Below are 23,528 nucleotides of genomic sequence, written 5' to 3'. Positions count from 1 at the left end.
AGTATATTGGGATATGGGTATATTTAGTACTTTGGAAATTTCATTTCAAAACTAACCTGTGAATGCTTAAATCTAGAAAAATCAAGAAGCCACTTGATTTCTCCCTCATCTTGACTCTCCACTCAACTTTCTGCTTCTACTCCAAGTTGTAAATAACCATCCACCTTTTGAATCAGTTGCTCTCATACTGTGATCCAAGAATGTGCTCTGAGGAGTCCCTGAATCCCTGAATATTCTATGCCAATTTAGTGTGAGGCTGCAAATGTGTGGAGGTACTTTCCTAGAGAAGATATTCTTTTATCAAATTTTCAAAGGGGTTCATGACTCAGAACCATGAAGAACTTTACCTTTACAGTGCATGGAAACAACTGAGCCATAATTTTAGATTCCCCATCATTTTTGCAGGAGGTGGGAGGAAATGTTAGGTTCCAAAGAATTTCTGCCTTTGAACTACAGGCTATGTGAAAACTAAAATAAACATGAGATAGTAATGAAATACGCGATTACACAGTGTGGGCACAAACTGGCGATATTTGCTTGCAGACAAATTGAAACCTGGACAGCAGATTAGCGAAGTAGCCATGTTTCATGACCCTCTAGTATTTATTAAACACAGAGCCATTTACCTCCCCCACTTTTGTGGAAAGCATTCTTTTCAAACCAATGCTTCCAAGCTGCAGGCCTTTTTCTCTTTTTACCTCTAACTCAGACTAATTACAAAGGAATGAATATTTTATCATCTTTCTTATGATAACCTGAGGCTATTGAATTTTAGAGTCAGAACCATTATTTAATTCTATCATTAAAATATACTATTGAAAATTACTTTCTTCATACATAAAAATGAATATTTGACAAAATTTCATGATATTGAAACTATGAAATATGATTTTCTTCTAGAGAACCAGTCACATTGAGACACCATTAAAAAGGTTGAATCCTTCCTGGTCATACCGATTAGGATTCCATCTTCTCTTCCCTCATTGTTACTTTTTAATTTGTTTGTACCTAAGTCTAAACTTGGCCTGAAATCCCCTCTTCCCCCATTCTGAAGAACACCACTCAGCGTCACCTCTCTGCAGCACAATAGCACCCTTGGGTATTCTGCAAAACCACAACGGTCCTTTAACCAGATGTCAGGGCAATGCATGGTCATGGAGCAGCTTTCTCTTGATAGTAATGAGAACTTCTGAGAGTTAGGATGGCATGTCTCACCTGGGGGCATCTACTAGTCCTTATACTTTCAATAAGCAATCAGGAGCTTGGATAAGGACAGACAGCATTCTACAAGATAAGAGGCAACAAACAACAAAATACACACACACACAACCAAACAAAAAAACAAAACTATGCAAGCATGTCAAAAATTTTCTGGCCAGTTGGCTTAGTGGTAAAGCGTCAGCCTGGTGTGTGGAAGTCCTAGGTTCGATTCCCAGTCAGGGCACACAGGAGAAGCAGCCATCTGCTTTTCCACCCCTCCCCCTCCCTTCTATCTCTCTCTCTTTTCCCCTCTCATAGCCATGGCTCAAATAGTTTGAGCAATTTGGCCCCCTGCATTGAGGATGGCTCCATGACTTTGCCTTAGGTGCTGAAATGGCTCAGTTGCCAAGCAATGAAGCAGCAGCTCCTGATGGGCAGAGCATCGGCCTCAGACAGGGCTGGTCAGGTGGATTCCAGTTAGGGTGCATGTAGGAGTCTGTCTCTCTGCCTCCCTGCCTTTCACTTAATTAAAATAAATAAATAAAACTTTCCCCATTGAGCTCAACAAATCAGATAGCTCAGAGGCATTCATCTTTCATGAAGTCTGATTGCTCAGCCTCATCTGGCATGTGACAGGGTAAGAAATGGTGTGGGTGATGGCAACTATACAAGCCTATCAATTTGGGTTCCACTTCATTAACTGTAGCCAAGTAAAAACAGTTTCTTTAGCTCTTAACGGCTCTGCTCTGCACACTCTCCCTGTCTCCCTCTCCACAGGCTTCTTCCTGGAGATGGTCTTAAATGATGAGGCTGAGAAAAAGTTACCTGGCCCTTATGTTATTTTAAGAATATAAGGACTTTTTTAAAGAGACATATGTGGGAAACTTAGTTAATGTTTCTAATTTACTACCTGACAAAAGATATCACTTTATTCCCAGGTGGAGAAAAACTATCCCATTAATGGTTACAATGTTTTGTGCCCCCTAAGTGGTTAATGTATCTTGGGTTCATTTAAATCTTACAACCTTGTGAGATATGTGTTATTGTGTCTATTTTACAAGTGAGAGGACTAAGCCTCAGGGAGGTTAAGGAACAGACCCAAATGTGCCGAGAAGTAATGATCTTGGATTTAAACCTGGGTCTTCTTGGCATTTGAGACCATGCTCTTAACTATGACTGTTTTGTACTGCTTTATATAATATATGACCTCACCTCTGGAACCAACCTCCTATGAGGACAATGAACTGGTAATTTGTCCCTGTGCAGGATCATCCAGTAAAATGAGTCTTTTAAAAGAATCCTAATACAATATTATGTAGAAAATGTGTTAGTCAGGATCCAATCAGGGAAGCAGAACCACTTTTAATGATGTGAAATATAGGACTCATAATAGGAATTTAGACTTATACAATTGTGGGATCTGGTAAGAAATCTTTGGAAGGTTTGTTGCCTCTGCATGTGACTGTGGGCCTGAAGTGTCTGCAGATCAGTGGGGCCGACAGTCGGGAAGAAAAGTTGGAGAGAAGCAGGGAAGAAGGACACACTGGAATCCTCATTTGCCTCTCACCCCCTCCGACGCTGAATACAGTGATTTGCAGAAAATGCTGGCACCCTCTGCTATGCTGCTGCACATGCACTAAACTCAGGACCTGGAGAAGCTGAAGGAGGGGATCTGGTGGAGCCAGTTGCAGAACTGGCTGTGAACACATATTCCACCAACGGGAGGCAGCAGGTCAGTGGCAATGCGTGCAAGCTGCCGGGGTACATGGGGACTTACACTGCCCTTGCTGCTTCACTTCCAATCTTATGCAAATTTCTCTTGTGGCCTACCCTAACCCAGAGCCATATACAACAAGGAATTTAGGGAAATGAAATTCCAGCTTAGCTAAGTTGACACAGTACAAAACCACCACAAGAAACTTTCTAAGGGTTTTGTGATTGGAGATTTCTGTTCGGCACACATCTACTCTGCAAAATTACCTTTTCTACTCAGAGTGCCTTTTGTTCCCTACTGAACCCCTACCAACTGAACGAATGAAATAGACTATTCTTGACTTCATGGAGATTATATATGAGTCTAAACTACTCTGAGAATCAAAATATTAAATCCATAGTTATGGGTAATTCAGGTTTGTTGTGGGTGAAGTCACTTTGACTCCAGGGGGATGTTAAATGCATTGGTAATCACTAACACCATCTGTGTTCTGGGAGAATCTCCCATTCTGTCCTTTTCAAAAGCCACTGAAAAAGCATCTTCAAACTGCAATCAGCTATTCGTTCAAAGGACTGTCATATCCTAGGTGTCATTTTTTTCCTCCTGCATTCCTGTTTTGGAAATACATAATAAAATCTATGCTAAAATCTCTAACTAGAAAATGTTTCTCTGATTCCAATCAGGCGTTATTACAAGACATTAAATGATTCTAAGCAATGAGAATGATATAGTCATCTTTGTCTTTTAAGAAGACTTATGTGAAAAACATTTCACCATCACCTTCCTCATCCAACCTACTAGACTCTCTCAGCCTTAACCCACCCATCTGCACCTGTTGTGGCCCTTCTCTTCCAGAGATACTTGAGAATTAAAAATCTATAGATCTGGTGAAAAATTAGATATGTCACTGGAGAAGAAAGAGCTTCAAGAATGACTTCAACATTCCTGACTCTTGTGAATAGGTAGATAGAAGTGCAAGCCACCCGATATGCAGTGTGGGAGTTTTTTGGGAGGAGATCTTGAAGTCACCTATGACCATGTTGAGATACTCAGTTGGAGGCACTTCTGAGACATCCATTTAAAGATGCCAGTTGAAAAGTTGTATTTTCCAGGCCGGCAGCTCAGAGGAAAGCTTTGGGCTGAAGATATGAATTCAGGAAACAATCACAGGTAAATGGCAATTAAAGCAATGAAAATCAAGAAATTTTCTTTAAAAGAATATGGAGTGATTATAGGGTAGTGAACATTTTTTGGCCACCTTTTCATTTTGAGGGACATTGTCCCCACATTGAAACCCATGAGATTAGATATTCTTCCTAGGTCAGGGGTCGGGAACCAATGGCTTGCGAGCCAGATGTGGCTCTTTTGATGGCTGCATCTGGCTTGCAGACAAATCTTTAATAAAAAAAAATAATAATGTTAAAAATATAAAACATTCTCGTGTATTACAATCCATTCATTTCCTACCACTCATGTTCATGATTGCGGGTGGCTGGAGCCAATCACAGCTGTGCTCTGGGACAACACCAAATTTTTATTGGATAATGCCTAACATACACGGGTCGTTGTATGCCTCTCATTGAATTATATTTTAAATATGTGGCGTTCATGGCTCTCTCAGCCAAAAAGGTTCCCGACCCCTGCCCTAGGTACTCCCAAAAGGTAAGGGAGCAGGTATAAGACCTAGACTCAGCCATCTGGTATTTTAGGACTTTAACTTTTTATAGCTTGACATAAAGATGTAGAGACTGTTGAGAACTCATTTGTAGAGGTGACTATGGCAGTGGCAAAAGTCCAGCAGTTGGGTAGGCAAGTTTTGCCAGTGACAGTGTCCCCGTGGTGTGGTTTTGGATGTGCTCACAGCTGCTTGGCTTCTATTCAATCTTCCACATTTTTGAAGTTGGTCCTTTAAACTTCCTGTTGAATCTATGAGTTAAATGATACCATATTAAATTATTTTATTGCTTAAATTAATCAGAGTTGGGTTCTGTTGCTTTCAAATAAAAATTCTATTTATATAATATGTACCATATACAGGTACAGTAATGTTATAGAAATTAACACATTATTTTGTAACAATACATTTATACATCCGCCTCCCATATTCAGACTAGTATTTTTAAAATTATACTTCCTGAAGCAATTAATGGATTGTGAGATTAATTTTTGCCACCATCATTTCTTACAATGAAATACAATAACTTATTATAAAAAATAAATGGAGAAGAATAGAATAGAATAAAAAATCAGACTAAATATTGTTTTGAGATATTTGTCTTGGTTACATGTATTGGATAATGCACTGGTTGTGATATAAAACATATTAACATGAGACACAGAGACTTGACCTTCTCTTAGGATAAAGAAAGCTGCCAGAAAGTGTCACTCTCATCTTCATAAGATGAAAAAAGCAGATAAGCTACACAAACCTAACTATTCTCGAGTGCATGAAGAGGTGAGATTGCAAGACAACCATGTGAAATGAATGACAAAGGGAGAAAAGCCTCTGAAGTTCATGCGACCCATGGACGGCTTCACCTTGGGCAGACCGTGAGAGGAGGAATACAAGGTCATTCAACCTTAGAAGACAAGCAAAACCAAGCAACAGCCATGTTCTGACAAGGTGGGATGTGAACGGAAGCATTTAAATACCCTGCCATGGCCTGACCTGTGGTGGCGCAGTGGATAAAGCATCGACCTGGAAATGCTGAGGTCGCCGGTTCGAAACCCTGGGCTTGCCTGGTCAAGGCACATATGGGAGTTGATGCCTCCAGCTCCTCCCCCCCTTTCTCTCTCTCTCTCTCTCTCCCCTCTCTCCCCCCTCTCTCTCTCTGTCTCTCTCTCGCCCTCTCTCTCTCCTCTCTAAAAATGAATAAACAAAACAAAACAAAACAAAAAAAATACCCTGCCTGTCATTGCTATGAGGTCTTTAAAGGTGAGGAGGCTACATTTCAACCAGAATATTATTGACAGTTTATTAAAAACAACATTGAAAAACACCTGGGCAACACATGGTTTCCTTTCTACAGAACAGATGTTTTCTTGAAAACTGGTGTGTAGTAAAAAAAAAAAAAAATTAGTAATAAAAGCAATTTCCCTTCATTGTCACCGCTTACCAATATTTTATCTTAATTTCTTACTAATTTTCGGTTTAGCCTTAAAGTTTCTCTGCTACCCTCCTCTCCAAAATTAATTAATCATGTAAGCATAAGGGATTTTTTTGATTAAAGAATTTTTGTCTGCAAAGTGAGAAATGTTCATAAAATTTCTTAGTTTATATTTAAATTATACATGTAAAGTCTCTTAATTTATATTCTTAAATTTGAGAACATCAAATCTCACATTAAAAAAACTGAAAGTGGAATATTGTTGGGTAGTGACATATTTATTCTAAATATATATTCAAAAAGTAACTTTACAGGGCTTTTTAAGATACTGATTTTATTGCCATGTAAAATAATTATTACAAGGATATAAACAGTAACTTCTTGTCACTTTTCTGCATAAATTCCTTGTAGAGTGTGATGGTTAATTTTATGTCAGCTTACAGCGGGCCACAGGTACGCAGGTTAAACATTGTTTCTGGGCGTGTCTGTGAGGGTGTTTCGGGATGAGAGTAGCATTTGACTTGGTGGACTCAGTAAAGCAGGTTGCCCTCCTAGGTGTGGTTGGGCATCACCTCTCACTGAGGGCCTGAACAGAACAAAAGGCAGAGGAAGGAGGAATTTGTTCCTTTTTCCTGCCTCACTGATGAGCTGGGACACCTCATCTCTTCTCCTGCCTCTGGACTAGGATATATATACTTCATCTCCCCTGGTTCTTAGACCTCTGGACTCAGACTGGAAATGACACCAGTATCACGCCTGGGTCCTTGGCTTGCAGACAGGAGACTGTGCAGATTCTCAGCCTCAATAATCATGTCAGCAAATTCCTCAAAATAAATCTCTATCTCTATCTCTATTTAGATATATCCCGTTAGTTCTGTTTCTCTGGAGAACCCTGACTAACACATAGAATAAAATATTGATTATGATATAATGGTATTCATTATGAAAAAATTATGATACAGTTTAATCAAAGGAAACAAGTTTCATTGTTGGGGAAGTAAAATGGGCTATTTGAGGGTTGCTCAGCCTGCTTTTTCAATGGCTTCTCCCTGACGTTAGGATAAAGTCTCGATTTCACCATACGTTTTACAAGGCCTCCCACAATCTGACCTAGCCTCAGGTACAATCCCACCGCTGTGTTCGGGCTGAATTGCGTAATCTGTGCTCTGAACTACTGAGCTTCTTGTAGTGCTACAAATAGGACATGCTTTCTCGTGCCAGGCCTCCTCAGGTCATTGGGTAGGTGTACCTTTATTTGCTCAAAACTATAGACAATGTTTGTGTTCCCCCTAAATTCATGTGTTGAAACCTGAACCCCAATGTGATAGTATTTGAGGTGGGACCTATGGGAAGTGATTAGGTTGTGAGGGCAGAGTGCTTGTGAATGGAATTAGTGCTCAGAAAAAATAGACCTCAGAGTTCTCCTGCCCCTTCTGCCCCCAGCAAACACATGGGTGTCTACAAGCCAGGAAGCGGGCTCTTGCCAGACACCAAACTGCCAGTGCCTTAATCTTCCACTCTGCAGACTCCAGAACTGTGAGAAATAAGTTTCTGTTGCTTATAAGCCACCCAGTGTTTTGTGTTTAATATAGCAGCAGTCAGACACACTGGGACAGATGTGAAGATGACTTTGATGGTGAATCTGTTAAGAAAAAGAACATGGGCCCTGGCTGGTTGGCTCAGTGGTAGAGCGTCAGCCTGGCGTGTGAACGTCCTGGGTTCAATTCTAGGTCAGGGCACACAGGAGAAGCACCCATCTGCTTCTCCTCTCTTCCCCCTCTCCTTTCTCTCCGTCTCTCTCTTCCCCTGGAGCAAGGTAGGCCTGGGTGCTGAGGATAGCTCCATGGCCTCCACCTCAGGCACTAGAATGGCTCCGGCCACAACAGAGCAACGCTGCAGATGGGTAGAGCATCGCCCCCTGGTGGGCATGCTAGGTGGATCCCAGTAAGGTGCATGTGAGAGTCTGTCTGTCTGCTTCCCTGCTTCTAACTTTGGGAAGATACCAAAAAAGAAAGAAAAGAAAAAGAACGTGGAAAGACAGGGGAGGTTAAATGGTTGTGTGATTGCCATAATAGGCTCTGCTCTTAGCTTTGGGGATAGAGCAGTGAACATAAATAAGTTGTATTTGTTTTATTTTTACCTGTTGGGATTACAATGCTGTGGAATATCCAGCTGGAGAAACCTGAAAATTAATAAATGGCCTTCAAGTAGACAGAGCCACATGAGCAAATACACTGAAAATTATTCCTATAGATTTACTTCTTGAGGAATCCTTACAGCTTAACAGTTCTCTCTTTATTGACACATTCCCTCTTAATCTACTATTAAAAAGACATGTGCTGGCCTGACCTGTGGTGGCGCAGTGGATAAAGCGTCGACCTGAAAATGCTGAGGTCGCCGGTTTGAAACCCTGGGCTTGCCTGGTCAAGGCACATATGGGAGTTGATGCTTCCAGCTCCTCCCCACCTTCTCTCTCTGTCTCTCTCTCCCCTCTCTCTCCCTCTCTGTCTCTCTCTCTCCCTTTCTCTCTCCTCTCTAAAATGAATAAATAAAATAAAATAAAAAAGACATGTGCTCTGGCTGGTTGACTCAGTGGTACAGTGTTGGACCCACTTCTTCACCCCTCTCCCTCCCTCTTCTCTCTCTCTCTCTCTTGTCCCCTCCTGCAACCATGGCTCAATTGGTTCAAGCAAGCTGGCCCTGGCACTGAGAATGGCTTCATCACCTTGCCTTAGGCACTAAAATAGCTCGGTTGCTGAGCAATGGAGTAATGGCCCTAGATGGGCAGAGCATTGCCTGGTAGGGGGCTTGCCAGGTAGATCCCATTTGGGGTACATGCAGGAGTCTGTCTCTCTGCCTACTTGCCTCTCACTTAATAATAAAATAAAATAAAATAAAATAAAATAAAATAAAATACATGTGTTTCCTGCCCTTAGGAACCCTGCAAAATAGCACAAGTTTCAAGATCATGCAAAGACAGGGGGAGGGGATGAGTTATAATTCCTGCTGAAGCTTTTTCTATCCTAACAGCACAGAAGAATCACTAGCAGCATAAGCCACATTTGAATGTTATGTGCACATTATTGGTGTACACTAAGCACCCATTAGGTGCAAGACTGTGCCAGGCACTGTTTTTGTCCCCAAAATGCAGCATTTCCAACCCTGTAAATGACTGAAAATGTGCCATAGAGGTAGTTTGATTCTACCAGGAAGAAAAATACGTATTTTTCAAATGAGCCATAAATAGACACATTCCAGTTCAATGTAATTTCAAAATCAAATTTCAAAGGTAAATACAAATAAAATTTCACTAAGAAGCATATTAATTTTTTTCAGTGATTAATTATCCTTAAGATACAGAGAAACAAAATCACAAACTAGAAACTAGTTGCAAATAATCACGAGGTCTTAGCTTTCCAAGACTGGCATATTAACAAGTATATGCAATCTGTTATATGACATGGGTCCAGTTTTGGCTTGACCTTTTGTTGTAGTAGTTGCTCTTTGTATGTGCCTTGACCCGCAAGCCCGGGGTTTCGAGCCAGCAATCTCAGCATTCCAGGTTGATGCTTTATTCACTATACACCTCAGATCTGGCTTGACTTTTTGAATCTCTGTATGTTACACTCAAACCAGAGGAACAAAGCCAAAGAGCAGGACATTCTGTAATGGAATGAGGAGCAAGGGTCTTTTCTTCTGGGACACCAAGAAAGAGGGTCAACAAAGGAGCATTTTTCACTTTCTTCTTTTGCTCTTTTATGTTTTACAATTTTCCTACAGTGAAAATGCATTACTTTTGTAAGGAGGAGGAAAAACAAGGAGAGGACAGTACTATGGAATTATTTTGGTAAAGTTTATGAAAGTCTCAAATATAAAGACTTGCAAAAAAAAGTTACTAAAAATTGATTATTGATTTTTTTACTCTGATAAAGCAGCCATAGCTGTGTGATGCCTGGACTCCTTCTGTTCATTTAAGATGAAAGCTCTCACCTGACCAGGCGGTGGCGCAGTGGATAGAGCATCGAACTGGGATGCAGAGGACCCAGGTTCGAGACACCAAGGTCACCAGCTTGAGCGCGGGCTCATCTGGCTTGAGCAAAAAAAAAAAAAAAAAAATACAACGAAACCTCACCAGCTTGGACCCAAGGTTGCTGGCTCAAGCAAGGGGTTACCGGTCTGCTGAAGGCCCGCGGTCAAGGCACATATGAGAGAGCAATCAATGAACAACTAAGGTGTCGCAATGAAAAACTAATGATTGATGCTTCTCATCTCTCTCCGTTCCTGTCTGTCTGTCCCTGTCTATCCCTCTCTCTGACTCTCTCTCTGTCCCTGTAAAAATAAAATAAATAAATAAAAATTATTAAAAAAAAAAGATGAAAGCTCTCTCCACCTCTTCCCAAATGGTGTTGATGAAGGTTAATTTATATGTTTAAGTCCATTTGGCCAATACCTGTTCATGATGTTCCTTTTGTAATTACAGTGCTTTTCTAAAATAACCATGAGCTTTCACAAGACTGTGTCTCTCAGAAGCAAATTATCTATCCAACCCTTCTCCAAAGGCCCAACTCTGAACTCCTGATTCACCATTCCCATGACTAATGGATGGTAAGGAAGAGCCAAGATGTATAAAAACATTAACAAAAATAAAAAAGAAAGGAAAAAAAAGAAGCCTGCAAAAGATCAGCTGTAGAGCAAGAATTAAATTCAGATGACTCAAAGGAGAAATCTAAAAAGAGTTGAGAGAAATAACATAGACGTCAGAGTCAGGCCTGAATGTGAATTCCAGCTTAAGTAACCCACAAAGATTTCTAACCTCCTGGAGCCTCAGTTTCTTCATTAGTGAAATGAGGCACGGAACAAAGTGACCTTAAAATTGAGTGAGATGGTATCTATAGCACAGGCGGACACATAGACATTTTAAACAGAAGCCTTACCTTTGCTTTAGCAGGGGTCTCCAAACTTTTTACACAGGGGTCCAGTTCACTGTCCCTCAGACCATTGGAGGGCTGCCAAATACAGTGGTCCTCTCACTAACCACCAATGAAAGAGGTGCCCCTTCCAGAAGTGCAGTGGGGGCTGGATAAATGGCCTCAGGGGGCCGCATTGCGGCCCGTGGGCCGTAGTTTGGGAACGCCTGCTTTAGAGGGTAACCTGGGGGATTTGAAGTAAGACATGGAACACACATATCACAGAGCCTGGCACACGGGGTGTGCTCAGTATATGGTATGATAATTCTTACTAAACTCTCGCATCTTTGCTCATCTGGAAATGGGTAGGTTGAGCTACTACTATCTACAGAATACAGAGAGTCAATTTCAAAACCCAGAGTTACTGACAAATAAAACCAGTCCAGGTCTGGCTGAAAAGAGCAAAACCCCAGGCATACAGACAGAAAATAGTCTCTTCATATTTTTGATATTTCTATATCTATGAGCCACGGACCAAGGGAACAAGTAAACAAGTACCCAAGACCATCGTTAACATGAGACTCAAAGCTGAATGTCACGTGCAGGTTACTGAGTCCTACAAACCCTGTTACCTCCAGGGATGGTTATACCAGAGCACTGTGAGTTCTAAAGATGAAGGAATCCTTTGTTAGGAACAAATAGAGTGAATTATAGGCACCATTCACCCTTTCCCAGGAGAGAAGGGATAAAAAAATTTTTTTTAATTAATTCATTTCTTTGTCCATTCAAATTTACAACCTGCCTATTCTGTGTGAGAATGCCACAATAGGGATGATGAGGCATTCTAGTATAGGGAGGCTGGTGGGTGACTTACATTCGCCTCGGGGGGCCTTTTAATGGAAATGAATGGATAACTATATACGCGACATGGTTATTATTGTTTATATATTAGAAAATTAAAGTTCTGAAGATGGACGGTGGTGATGGTTATACAACAATACACGTGCACTTAATACCACTAAACTGTATGCTTAAAAGTGGCTGAGGTGGTCATTTTTATTTTCTATATTTATATAATTCAAAAAATTAACATTTGTCTTTCTTAATTTCATGTATTGCCTTTGACAGCCATGTAGCAAAAAATTTTTTTGGCAATGGCCCTCCTCACAACAATACAAAACAAATATTACAAGAAAAAAGCAGTCATTTCTGTTACATTGAGATGAAAAATAACGGGCATTAGAAAAGTGGGGGGTGCAGCTCTGGCTGGATAGCTCAGTGGTGGAGTGTCATCCTGAAACACAGAGGTTGTGTGTTCGATCCCCGGTCAGGGCACATACAGGAATAGATCTATATTTCCGTCTATTTCTGTCTCTCTCTCCCTTCCTCTCTCTAAAATCAATTAAAAATTTTTTTTCGGAGGACCCGGGTTCGATTCCCGGCCAGGGCACACAGGAGAAGCGCCCATTTGCTTCTCCACCCCCACCCCCTCCTTCCTCTCTGTCTCTCTCTTCCCCTCCCGCAGCCGAGGCTCCATTGGAGCAAAGATGGCCCGGGCGCTGGGGATGGCTCTGTGGCCTCTGCCTCAGGCGCTAGAGTGGCTCTGGTCGCAATATGGCGACGCCCAGGATGGGCAGAGCATCGCCCCCTGGTGGGCAGAGCGTCGCCCCTGGTGGGCGTGCCGGGTGGATCCCGGTCGGGCGCATGCGGGAGTCTGTCTGACTGTCTCTCCCCGTTTCCAGCTTCAGAAAAAGGAAAAAAAAAAAAAAAAAAAAAAAAAATTTTTAAATGTGAATGCAATACTTTTATAATCCCTTGTCAATGATATCAGTAAATTTTGGCTTTTCACAGTCAAGTCATCCCCCTCCAACATGATGGAGCCTAAAATGACCCCATGCTATGGAGGGGTCATTGTAGCTGGTACTCAAACTGAATCTCAACTATACTTTTCCAAATTCTGTTTTACTCTCATGATCAAACTATAATTTACAACTAATGCATTTTTATTAGTCTAAGATAATTATCAATTTCCATTTTAAATTACCCAGTATAAACAGTGATCCTATTAGTAGTTCCTGGAAGTGCTAATATAGAATTTCTATTTACAGACTTACTTAAGAATTCTGCCAGCATCACAGAACTAAGAGTACACTAAGATTCAGATTCTATCAGTGGGATGGAACACTGATGACACACAACCAAGATTCAAACATTTCCCCAAAGATTCCTTGCTTGCCTGTACCCAAATGGGTCTCAGAACCATTATCCATAACTATTGATCTCCTGGTAACTCTGTGTCCAACCCACTGAGCCGGCAGCCATATCCCCTGTTTTTCAGTTTTTAGAATCTGGGCCAAGTTCTAAGGGGAATATGTGGATGAGAGACTGGAAAAGTCATTTTGGGGTTATTCCCTACAAGGTTGTTTTTTCTCTTCCAATAACATGTAGACGTGAACATGGACATTGTTACTTCTAGATTTATCAAAGTGCAAAACCTGCTTTGCATCTTATATAAGATACTTTTTTCCCCTAAGAACTACAGGAAAATACCAACCCACTGTATATGCTTGGTAGGTTTCTGGCAGGGAAAGAAGATGATCTGTACAGGCTTTAGTCATTACTGGGCCCCATCCATCACAACAACACAATGTTTCTATGGAGTTTTTTTCCTGTGGAACTCAACCACCATTCCTGGAGCCTTCAAACTCCAACTGTCCTTTGGCATCTGTTCAGAACTAATGGTCTCTCTTTTCAGCCCCATTTGATTCTATCCAAAATGTCACTGAAATCATTAATATTGGAAAGTATTTCATAGTGTTTTGAAGACAAAGGAAAAACAAAATCATTCACTGTTTTCAGGAATTGACATTCCTGTTATGTACTTTCCATTGCTCTTAAACACCTCGCCCTTGTGAGATTGCTCATGTTAGGTGTAGGAGCACAGACCTGGAGCCAGACTCTCTGGGTTCAGATCCTGGTTCTACCACTTACTAACTCTGTGACATTGAGCAAGTTACTTAACATCTTTGCACCTAGATTTCCCCATCTGTAAAACCCTGCTGATAATAGTACCTACCTCACAGGGTTGCTAAGATTGAATGAATTCATGCCTGTAAAGTATTTAGAACAGTCTTTAATAAATATTTATGTGGCACATAAAAAGTGTTCTAGAAAATAAATCCTCACTCTGCCCTCACACAAATTCATTATACTACTCTATTCCCAGGTCTCATTGATTTTGCTCTCTAAATACCTCCCAAATCTGTCCCTTTCTTCTTCTGCCGGTTATGGTTTGGCTCAGAACCTAATCACTTCTTTCCTGGATGACTACAATTCTCCCCACCTGACCTGAACACCAAGGACATCTTTCTACAATCAAATGACATCACTCTCATGCTTCTAGCGGCTCGTCATCAACATGTGAGTAAGGTTCAAACCCATGGCATGTCATCCCAGAGCGTCACAGTCTGGCCCCAGTGTGCTTTTCCAGACTCGTGTCAATCCACCCCTGCCACCACTCTTTGTGCTCCAATCACGTCAGCCACTCCCACATGCCATGTTCTATCATACAGCAGCGCTTTCACATGCATCGCGTCTGTCTTGCATGGCAGCCCACAACACCTCTAAACTAACTCCTGCTTACTCGGCCACCTCTCATCTCAGACAGCCTCTTCTCAGTGAAATCGTCTCGGACTCCCCTGGGGCAGAACCACTTTCTCTTTCTTCTGTATCTCACAGCTCTTTCAATATTCAGTTATTAAACTACTTATTATGTTGTGATGTGATTACATTTCTACCAGACTATAAGCTCTTTGAGGACGAAGATGTATCTTTCTTATCATATATTCATTTATTCAATCATAGTAAGGCTGGGGACACAATTATTAAACAAGGTTCACTTGATCTAAGCCTTCATGAAGCTTATGATAAGTAGTGGAGCCAGGAAATAAATAAGCAGACAAAAAATTCAGTAATTACAAAACGTAGTGAGGACTAAGAGGGAACAAAACCCGGAGATGTGATAGAGAAAACCCGAAAGTGACTTTCTCTATCCTCAGTGCTGATCGGTGTCTGGCTCATTAGCCCTCATCAATGCAGCCAGATCAGAAGAGACCACTGTGATGACTTATTTTGCTTAACAAGTGATTGATTCCATTTTCAACTCTAATTCCAAGTCCTGTACAAATATATCTTCAGAGTAAGACAGAATCACTATGGCAACTACTTCTTGCTGTTGTGAAATGGCCCCACAGCCTGGCCATGCAGCAACACAGATCAGGACAATCACTGTTATCTTGCCCTTGGCATCCACCTGACGGAGAAGGAGAGAGAAATTCAAGTCCTTTAGAAATCTGAGTCTACATCATAATCAGACAGAAATCTGGGGGTTCTTAGTCCTGGCACCAGATTAGCACAAGGTCTAAAGGAGCGATGAGTAGCAGTTCTCAAAGTGTGGTCCCTGGACCAGCAGCTTGCAAACCTGGTCAATTGTCAGAAATGGAAAGTCTCAAGGCCTGCCTCAGATCCACTAAATCAGAAGCTCAGACGGGGTTTGGCTAGACTATCCTGGAATCTCTCACTTGAATTTGAATTAAGAGGCATCAAATCAACCATCAGTTTGCAATGGGATAAAAAGCTGGAAAGTGGTGACGTAGCTAGGGGTCAGGGTGGAGAAGCTGTGGGGTCATATATGGCTGCCAAGTATGTGAAGAATCCCAGAGGGGAATGGAGTAAGCATGCAGGTGAGAGCAGGGGGAGTACCCTGACAGGCGGAGAGTGGGACTGCAGTTTCTAACTGCTTTCTACTGTCCTTCAAGTTCATAAGAAGAATCTTTATTATTATTATTATTATTATTATTATTATTATTTTGTATTTTTCTGAAGCTGGAAATGGGGAGAGACAGTCAGACAGACTCCCGCATGCGCCTGACCGGGATCCACCCAGCACGCCCACCAGGGGCGATGCTCTGCCCCTCCGGGGTGTCGCTCTGCCGCAACCAGAGCCACTCTAGCGCCTGGGGCAGAGGCCAAGGAGCCATCCCCAGCGCCCAGGCCATCCTTGCTCCAATGGAGCCTCGGCTGTGGGAGGGGAAGAGAGAGACAGAGAGGAAGGAGGGGGGGGATGGAGAAGCAAATGGGCGCTTCTCCTATTTGCCCTGGCCGGGAATCGAACCCGGGTTCCCCGCACGCCAGGCCGACGCTCTACCGCTGAGCCAACCGGCCAGGGCCAGAATCTTTATTATTAACTTCAGTTTATTTGAGTAATCTTCAGGGGACTTCTATCCATTGCGGTTACAATAGCACTGAATGAACAATAAGCTTCCATGTAGTGGCATACAACAGAAACCATGTTATTATATATATATTCCTAGAGTCTGTGGGTGAGGAATTCAGACTTGGCTCAGCAAAAATGACTTCTCTCTTTCTTTTCCATGCTCCATGATGTCTTGGATGTCAGCTGGGAATACTTGAATGGCTGGAGGCTTGGGATCACCCGGAAGTTTCTTCACTCGCATATGTGGTGCCATGTGTGGGAATGTTGATTGGAATGCTTCCTCGTGACCTCTCCACATGGCTAGGGCTTCCTCACAGTATAGTAGCATCAGAAGAGATGAGCATTTTATATGGCAGTTCAGGGTTTCAAGAACATGTATTCTAACAAATGAGACAGAACATGCACGACTTTTTATTACCTAGGTTTGGAAATAATATAAAATTTCTTCCACCATATTCTACTCACCAGAGCACTTACAAGCTAATGCATATTCAGGGAGGAGAAATAGACCCCATCGGTAGATGGTGGAAGAGAGTCAAAGAATTTGATATCATGTTTAAAAGCAAACACAATATGCTAACAAGAGGCTTTCTTTAAAAGGCAATTGGTGCCTGACCAGGCGGTGGTACAATGGCTAGAGCTCAGCCTGGGATGCTGAGGACACAGGTTCGAAACCCTGAGGCTACCGGCTTGAGCATGGGATCATACACATAACCCCAAGGTCGCTGGCTTGAAGCCCAAGGTCGCTGACTTGAGCAAGGCGTCACTGTCTTGGCTGGAGCCCTCTGGTCAAGGAGCAAATGAGAAAGCAATAAATGAACCACTAAAGTGCCGCAACTATGAACTGATGCTTTCATTTCTCTCCCTTCCTGTCTGTCTGTCCCGGTGTGTGTGCGCGCGCCCATGTGTTTCTCACTTAAAAAAATGGGCAATCGGCACTGCTTCTAGCTCTGAGGAGGAAGATTCAGAGAAAATAAAAGATAGGGTCTTTTCAGATATCATAGATTTCAATTCTACTGAATCTGCCCATCACCATAGAAATGATACAGTGGATAGAGTTCTAGACTGGCATGCGGAGGGATGTGGAGGACCCAGGTTTGAAACCCCAAGGTCGCTGGCTTGAGCATGGGCCCTGGCTTGAGTACAGCTCTCACCACTTGAGCGTAGGGTTGCTAGCTTGAGCGTAGAATCATAGACATGACCTCATAGTCACTGTCTTGAGCCTAGAAGTCACTGGCTTGAGCCCAAGGTCACTGGTTGGAGCAAGGGATCACTCACTCTGCTGTAGCCCCCAGTCAAGGTACATATGAGAAAGCAATCAATGAACAACTAAGATGCTGCAAAAAAGAATTGATGCTTCTCTGCTTCTCATCTCTCTCCCTTCCTGTCTGTCTGTCCCTATCTGTCCCTCTCTCTGTCTGTCACACACACACACACAAAAACCAATAATAATACAGTGTGGTTTTAATGTTGTTTAGGTATACAGAGGTTGGGGTACTATATGCTGTCTTTATAAATTTCACTGAGACACAAATTTAGGACTACCTAATTTACATTGGTTTGAAATACACAAAGAACTCTTATATGTCAATAATAAAAAGACAGGCCCTGGCCGGTTTGCTCAGTGGTAGAGCATCGGCCTGGCATGCAGGAGTCCCGGGGTTTGATTCCCCACCAGGGCACACAGGAGAAGCGCCCATCTGCTTTTCCACCCCTCCCCCTCTCCTTCCTCTCTGTCTCTCTCTTCCTCTCCTGCAGCCGAGGCTCCATTGGAGCAAAGTTGGCCTGGGTGCTGAGGATGGCTCCGTGGCCTCTGCCTCAGGCGCTAGAGTGGCTCTGGTTACAACAGAGCAACGCTCCAGATAGGCAGAGCATTGCCCCCTGGTGGGCATGTCGGATGGATCCCAGTCGGGCGCATGAGGGAGTCTGTCTGACTGCCTTCCCGTTTCCAACTTCAGAAAAATACAAAAAAAATAAAAAATAATAATAAAAAGACAAACAGCCTAATTAAAAAGTGGTTAAACTATTTAAACAGAAACCAAAGAGGATAAAACAATGGCTAATAAGCACATGAAAAGATGTTCAACAACATTGGTCATTCGGGAAATGCAAATTTAAACCACAGTGACATACCACTTCACACCCTCCAGAACGGTTATTATAAAAAAGACTGGCAATAACAAATGTTGGTGAAGATGTGGAAGAACTGAGCCCTCATATATTGCTGGTGTGAATGTTAAATGATGCAGCCACTTTGGAAAAGATTTGGCAGTTGCTTTAAAAAGCTAACTATAAATTTACTACATGATCCAGCTATTCTACTTGTAGACATCTGCCCAAGAGAAATGAAAATACATAGCCACACAAAGACTAGTATATAAATGGTTTCAGAAAAAATTATTTATGATAGACAAATTATGAATAGTAGCCAAATATTGAAAGCAACCTAAATGTCTGTCAATGAGTGAATGAATAAATAAAATATGGTGTATGCACACAATGGAAACTATTCAATTATGAAAAGAAACAAACTACTGATACATTCTATGACATAGACTAAACCTAAAAACATGATTTTAAGTAAAATAAGTCAGACATCAGAGACCACATGTTGTATGGTTCCAGTTACATGAAATTTGCAGAAAGGGCAAATCTACAAAATCTGAAAGCAAATAATTGGTTGCCTGGGTTGCGTGGGTTGTAAGGAGAATATAAAATAAATAGGCATGAGGGGTCTTATTGGGGTAATAGAAATGTTTTGAAACTGATTTATGATGATGGTTGTACAACTTAGAAAACTTAATTTAAAAAATCATTGAAATGTACACTTGAAATGGGTGATTTGTATGATATGTAAAATTTGCCTCAATTGGTTACAAAAATAATTTTTAAAAATAAAAATACAATTTGAAATTTACTTTGGTTAATTTTTCTTATTTTTCTTAATTGACCTTTATTTCTGAACATACAAAACGTAGCATCAATTTTAAAAAGATATACTATCCCCATCAAAGAACTAGACTTGCAATTAGAATACAAGACCACAGGGGAAACTGTATATGCTGATTACATGGTCAACCACCAGTCTTACATGGTTATGATTAACTGAGAGAGGCCAAGGAGTGCAAAGATTAAAAACAGGGCTTGCAGTCAGACAGCCTCCACTATGTACTTGATGGGGGACGTGACTAAATTTCTAGACAACAGTTTTTTTACATACAAAATGGAGACTAAATGGTGCAAACCTCAGAGCTGTGTCAGAATCTAAGGAGCCCATGTTTTGAAACATATCAATGGTAGCTACAAGCCCTTACCGAGTGAGAAAGCAGTATAATCCCCCTGTTCGTTATAGTTTTAAAAATACACAGGGTGTGGCAAAAGTAGGTTTACAATTATTCAAATGAAAAATAATATAATAATTAATAAATAATGATACAAGAATAAACTTTGTGTTTCATGTAGTCACAATAGTAAACCTCCTTTTGCCCAACCCTATATAACTGTGAGAACAAATAAACAAAACTGCTTGAAATACACTGTACTTAAGTTATTTAAATATTTATATAGACTGACCAGGTGGTGGCGCAGTGGATAGAGCATTGGGCTGGGATGCCAAGGACCCAGGTTCATGACCCCGAGGTCGCCAGCTTTAGCGTGGGCTCATCTGGTTTGAGCAAGGCTTACCAGCTTGAGCCCAAGGTCGCTGGCTCGAGCAAGGGGTCACTCGGTCTGCTGTAGCCCCCCAGTCAAGGCACATATGAGAAATCAATCAATGAACAACTAAGGAGGCGCAATGAAGAATTGATGTTTCTCATCTCTCTCCCTTCCTATCTGTCTGTCTGTCTCTCTGACTCTCTCTGTCTCTGCCACACACACACACAAAATATATATATATATTTATATAGAGATTTATATTTTAGCATTTGAGGACACTCAATAACTGTTCATTGAAAAAAATATTAAAAATATTATTTTCCACCTGACCAGGTGGTGGCGCAGTGGATAGAGCATCGGACTGGGATGCGGAGGACCCAGGTTCGAGACCCCGAGGTTGCCAGTTTGAGCACAGGCTCATCTGGTTTGAACAAAAATTCACCAGCTTGGACCCAAGGTCACTGGCTCAAGCAAGGGGTTGCTCGGTCTGCTGAAGGCCCATGGTCAAGGCACATATGAGAAAGCAATCAATGAACAACTAAGGTGTCGCAATGCGCAACAAAAAACTAATGATTGATGCTTCTCATCTCTCCGTTCCTTTCTGTCTGTCCCTGTCTATCCCTCACTCTGACTCTGTCTCTGTAAAAAAAAAAAAAAAAAAAAAAAAATTATTTTCCATTGATTTGAGAGAGAGAGAGAAGCATCAACTCGTTCCACTTGGTTATGCACACATTGATTGCTTCTCGTCATGCCCTGACAAGGATCTGATGACGCTTTATCCACTGAGGCACCCGGTCAGGGCCAAAAAGACATTTTTTATAAACCCATATAGATCTTGTTATATTAAGTCTTAATATGTAAATTAAAGCTCAACCCAACTTTGAGCTTGTCTTTAGATCTTATTATATATATTTTTTTCCTTCCCCTCCTCCCCTCCTCCTCCTCCTTCTTCTTCTTCTTCTCCTCCTCCTCCTTCTCCTTATTTTTCCTGACTAGCATATAGTTAGTTACATCTAGGGATGAGATGGACGACTACAAAATCTTGGGCAGTATGCCATCAGAACTGCCTAACTTCTCTCTTAGCATTGGCTCTAACTACACCAAATTGTCTCTTTTAATGTGGTTTTGAAAATGAGAGTCCAATAGTCCAATATTTTCTTCTCAACCAGTGGTTACTGATCCGACATCTATCTTCCCAATATGAACTAGCAAAAGGAAGAAAAGCTGGGAATGAAATACGGTATCTCTTCCCCTTTTCACAGCTCTTATCGCCCCTGACCTTTTCTCTAGCAGCGGGAAGAGAGGAGTGAACCCTGCAAACTACCTCTGCCTCACTGGGAAAGCTGCTTTCAACTATCCAATGGGAGTCATTTCTACTCTATTTAAAGCATAAAGATGTCTTTTTTCCCTCCTGAAAGATGTTTCCTGCCGCTGACTGCTCTTCCAGTACCGCTTGAAATGAAATTGAGCGGTAGCCTCTTTACTGCTGAGGCTGCCCATGCAAATTGTAACTTTCCTAGTTTAGTCCTAGAAAAAGGCTTTAAAGGGAACTTAGAGATTATTCTCATTCAATCCTCTTGAGTAAGGAATTTGCTTCTGATATGACTTGTTTTAATAAGAGTTCCTTCAAACTAATGTTTGAAATATTTTGAGTCTATGCATGTGCACCTAATGTGTGGGTAGAAAAACATTCTGGGACAGAAGTGGTTCTAAACAGATTTAAAATTTTATAACCACAGTGGCTCCCAAACTTTTGTGAGCTCTAGAACCACTTGGAGGACTTGTGGGAAAGATTGCTGCCTACTCCTTTCCCTTCCACCTTACCCCAGTCTCCGATTCTGCAGATCTAGACAGAGACAGAAATTCACATCCTAACAAGTTCCCAGGTGAAGGCGATGCTGATGCCACTGGCCCAGGGACCACACTCTGAGAACCATCACTCTGGAGGCAGTTACTCTATCTGCTGACCCTGACTCTTAGAGTCACTATTACTAACTACAGCATTCAAACACATGATTTTCCATTGTGAATCTCCTGAATGATGAAAACTCTGAAACCTTAACTGCTCTAAGTGCTAGCTCTAGCTCCCTTTTCTTTTTTAACACAGACTTTTGTTGCCTAGGGAACAGACTGAGCAAGATGAGGGTTCTTAACCAGAATGCTGCCGGGTTCAAGCATTTTATTTCCTGCAATCCAATAAATATCTTCAAGCAAGTCACTCATCTTTTCCAGGTCTCTGCTATTGTTTCTTTTTAAAACAATCCAAAATAAAATAATTAAGCCATTTTATAGGAATTTAAAACAAGGTAAGTGTGGGACACATGTATGTTACTAATTCTCACATCTGTCCTTTGTATAGACATTATAAAATTACATAGAATTTTAACTTCTTCCCCCTGTGCTTGTGGGGAGTACATAGTGAGACAAGTATCATCATGTCATTAACAGGATTTTTATTTTGTTTTAGAAATTAAATTTAATGTGGCAACATTGATCAATAAGAGTACAAGGTTTCAGGTGAACATCTCTTTAGCTTCTGAACTGGTGATTGTGTTGTGTGCCCATCACCCAAAGTCAAATCATTTCCTGTCACTTTATACACTGGTCCCTCATCTATCATGGGGTTAGGTTCCAGAACCCCCTGCGATAGGCGAAAATCCACAAAGTAGTGACCTTATATTTATTTTATTATTTAGATATATTTTAAGGCTTTATAAACCCTCCCCACACTCTTATAAACTTTTCCCACACTGTTATTAACCTTTCCCACACTTATTTTGCTTATTTTACCACAATAATTAAAATAATAAATATATAAAAATACCTAGATATATACAATTTAAAAATCCACGATACAGTGAAACCGTGAAAACTGAACCGCGATATGGTGAGGGATGACTGTATTTGTGTCTCTTTATGAATCTCAGTTTTATATTCCTCCTGTGTGGGGTATATATTTGTCCCTCTTTACTCTCCTCGTCCCCACTCCCTCCCCCAGTAACCACTTCACTTTTATCATTGTCCATGAGTTTCAATTTCATCAATAGGATATTGTAACCTGGAAAATTCTTAGTATAGGTTTGACTATACAATAGAGGTGCTTCTAATAAATTGAGTATAAATGAACCTGGATGTCAAATCTAATTCTCTACTGGTTTTCATTATGAGATTAAAGATTGGCTCCTTTGAGGAAACAAACTGGCTGTAAGGCATAATAAACTCACACCTAAGAATAAAAACTGGTAATTTTCTGATAAAAATAAAGAGTAGCCAATGTGTACCAGAAATTATGAATACTATCTAGGTAAGGTCCCTCTCATGTTTGATACACCTGCTTAAAGATTGTGTGTGTATGTGTGTGTGTGTGGGGGGGGGGACACTGTCAGAATAACTGAAAAGAATTTCCTGGACAAAAAAACATCACTATCAAAGCCAACAAGATAAAGTGCAGCAATAAACCAATGCCTGGGATAGCGTGTCCACTAAGGACACAACAGTGTCTCTGGCAGGCCAGGAGACCTGAAAATGCTTTAAAACTAGTCCTGGCAGTTTATCAAGTTAGTTCTTTAGAATTAAAAATTTAGTAAAGAATTTTGTTAAGCAGCAGAACAACAGAGTGGTAAGGTCAGAGACTTATAACCAGACAGCCTAGGTTCTATTCTTATTTCACA

This window comes from Saccopteryx leptura, chromosome 10 (genome assembly GCF_036850995.1).
Source record: "Saccopteryx leptura isolate mSacLep1 chromosome 10, mSacLep1_pri_phased_curated, whole genome shotgun sequence".
Taxonomy (NCBI): domain Eukaryota; kingdom Metazoa; phylum Chordata; class Mammalia; order Chiroptera; family Emballonuridae; genus Saccopteryx; species Saccopteryx leptura.
The sequence above is the reverse complement of the archived record's forward strand: the minus strand, read 5'-3'. Positions refer to the sequence as shown.